Source organism: Physeter macrocephalus, chromosome 8, assembly GCF_002837175.3.
Source record: "Physeter macrocephalus isolate SW-GA chromosome 8, ASM283717v5, whole genome shotgun sequence".
NCBI classification, from domain to species: domain Eukaryota; kingdom Metazoa; phylum Chordata; class Mammalia; order Artiodactyla; family Physeteridae; genus Physeter; species Physeter macrocephalus.
In genome coordinates, this window is record NC_041221.1 from 144,784,311 (window position 1) to 144,787,511 (window position 3,201).

The following is a 3,201-nucleotide window of genomic DNA, read 5'->3' on the forward strand; positions in this document are numbered from 1 at the left end:
GTACCACAAAAAAAAAAAAAAAAAAAATCAATCTTGATATAGTAATATACATGCTCTTTATTAAAGCATTAAATAAGATTCAGAGGCAGGTCTAACTAGTACTATAATTTTGGATATAAAAACTATTTTTAGTTACATGCAACAATAATGTAATATGAAAATACCTGTGATTTCTATTGGTGACAAAGCCATAGGTACTGCCAAAACTAGTGGGGACTTGTTGCCTATATTTACAAAAGAAAAACTAGGTTCAGTTAGAGGTACTTGAAAATAAAGATGGAATTTTTTTCCTATCCAATTCACTGACCTCGTGGAGGGTAAATCCCTGAACCAAGTTAAGAACGCTGCTCTAAACAGATTTTTAAGGTAAACAGACTGCAGAATAAGATCTAAAACTTGGGCATCATATGTGTTTCACTCAGCAATAATGTCAACTAAGATGATTCGTCTTCCTTCTTTATCCTAACCCTCCTAACTGCTACTATTAATCCTTTGCTCACAATATCATCCCTAAGATCTTTGAATTATGCTGTAGGATTTCCACATTTCTCAGTCTCCTTGTTCCTTGCCCTCTGCCTTAAAAGATGAACAAATGTTCCTTAACCCGCAAATTTTAAAAACACAAACAAAAAAATGTGCTTTGATACTTAGTACTATCTACTACTAAAGCTCCTATTAATTTACCCTTTCAATATTTATGGTGGCTAACAAGACAAAACCCAATAATACTTGCTTTCATAGCTTACAGCACAGTCTGTGTAGGTAAATAAATAACATATGATGAAAGAGAAACTGATGGTGAGAAGGTACAAATTATGGGGACCCAATAGGTCTTTCAGAGGGAGGCATTAGGAAAAGCTTCTCTACGAAGAAGTATGTTGATCCTTGAAGCATAAACAGAAGAGGAGGTGTGTGGGGGTTAGGAGTATGCATTAAGCTTGTTATTCACAAGAAACTGAAAGTAGCCAGCATAGTTGGTTCATAGTAAGACAATATCATCCGATTTTCTTGTTCACTGTTAAATTTTGAAAATCTAGTTTCTATGTGCCATCTTACTCTCATTTTTTGTTCTTGGTTCCCAGTATAATGGTTATCATTCTCATCATACTACCCAAAATTATACTTCAAAGATCACAAATGGTCCTTGCTGCCACTGCTCTCTCTAGCCTTGGTCATAGTAGTACTGGAAGACAGTATGTGGAGAACTGGAACCTCCAGGGGAATACAAGTATTAAAATATACTATTCCACTGGTAAATGGGACAATATATCTGTAGTTTCACAATACCCATTATAAAGGGTTGATCAAATCTTTTCTTTTTATTTATTTTTGGCTGTGTTGAGTCTTCGTTGCTGTGCACGGGCTTTCTCTAGTTGTGGTGAGCAGGGGCTACTCTTCATTGCAGTGCACGGGCTTCTCATTGTGGTGGCTTCTCTTGTTGTGGAGCATGGGATCTAGGCGCGCAGGCTCCAGCAGTTGTGGCTTGCGGGCTCTAGAGCGCAGGCTCAGTAGTTGTGGCACATGGGCTTAGCTGCTCCGCGGCATGTGGGATCTTCCCGGACCAGGGCTCGAACCCGTGTCCCCTGCATTGGCAGGCGGATTCTCAACCACTGCACCACTTGGGAAGCCCCAAATCTTTTCTAATAGGCAAATATATAAAGTAGATTAGTAGATATCTAGGCCTGGGGGGATATGGAGAGTGATTGCTAATGTGTTCAAGGTTTTTTTTTTTTGGGGGGGGATGAACACTTTAAAATTGGATTATGGTGATGGTTGCACAACTGTACATATAGTAAAAACCACTGAATTGCACACTTTAAGTAGATGATGCTTACATAGGTAAATTATCTCAATAAAACTGTCAATCTTTTACCAAAATCTGCTCCTCCAGTCTCTGTTTCAACAATTAAGGACCTACTATGTATGTGATACTGCTGATAAGGATATCATAAGGTCTACCTCTCTACATAGTCTCCTACTTTCAGTCACTCCTCTACAGTTTCATGGTGTCGTTTCTTTGCTATGAAAACCAATGCCCCTCCCTAATTACACATCAAAAAAGCAAAGTTTCATATATATATGAGGAACTCCAAAAATCTGATCTCTGCCTATCCTTTAATTCTATATCCTTATTCCCTCACCAGACTGCCCTCAGGACATATCACTGAGTCAAAAGTGACTTACTAAGTAGGACTGTATACTGAACTCTATTCCAGCCAAAGTCCAAAGCCTTAAAGTCTCATTCCTTTTCTCTCTCTGGAATAGCTATTACCTCCTCCTAAAACCTGACTTCCTTTAACTGCAACACCCCATTATCCCAACTTTCCTCTTGCCTTGATTAACTCTGAATTTCCACCACAGGGTTCAGTCCTCACTTCTCAATTTCCTTTCTCCACTATCACTTCTATGCTGATCTCGCTCAGATCTAACACCAGTCCTAGTTCCCTGGCCTAGGATTAGGTCTGTATTTTCTGCTAACTTAATTATACAAGAGCTAAACTTGGGATACCCTGCGCCTTAAACTCAACATGTCCAAAGCTATAACCATCCACCCTACTTTTAAAGTGGTTAGGACTCCGCACTCCCAATGCAGGGAGCATGGGTTTGATCCCTGGTTGGGGAACTAAGATCCCGCATGTCGCATGAGGCAGCCAAAACAAAATTGGGCTCCCTTTTCCTTCTTCCTAATTTAAATCTCAAATTCTCAAGGTTAAAATGACTTACCTCCACTCCTTAAGAAGAGAAATATGAGAAAAAAATACATTAAAATGTTAGAGCAAGGGACTACCCTGGTGGCACAGTGGTTAATAATCCACCTTCCAATGCAGGGGACGCGGGTTCAATCCGTGGACGGGGGAACTAAGATCCCACGTGCTGAGGGGCAACTCAGCCCGCATGCCACAACTACTGTGCTCACACACCGCAACGAAGACCCAGTGCAGCCAAAATAAATAAATAAATAAATACCTTTAAAAAATGTTAGAGCAAGAAAGTAACAGAATCAAAATATCTCTTAGTACACTTCAGAGACCAAAAGGTTTCCTTTAGGGTACTTTTTGCACTACAGGAATCACCTGTATTAAGACAGTTTTACATATAAAGATTTAAGAGAACAAATAATTTTGGCTAGATGAAACATTCCCCTCACCACATTCTACAGTAATTAATTTGCTTAGCAAATCCTTCTTAAGTAGATAGATT

The 3,201-nt window shown here is 39.3% G+C and overlaps 1 protein-coding gene across 7 annotated transcripts in view; it reads right to left on the reverse strand.

The window, feature by feature from the left end:
- Positions 1–2,576, reverse strand: part of CSNK1A1 (casein kinase 1 alpha 1) — a 40,940-nt gene extending 38,364 nt beyond the window's left edge. For 2 of the 7 annotated variants that reach the window (XR_003681070.2, XM_028493362.2), the window contains exon 1: positions 165–2,576. The gene's annotated coding sequence lies outside the window, so the exon portion shown is untranslated. The remainder of the gene's footprint in view (positions 1–164) is intronic. The other 5 variants (XR_003681071.2, XM_028493363.2, XM_028493366.2 and 2 more) reach the window with 5 other exon arrangements.
- Positions 2,577–3,201: the final 625 nt, after the last annotated feature.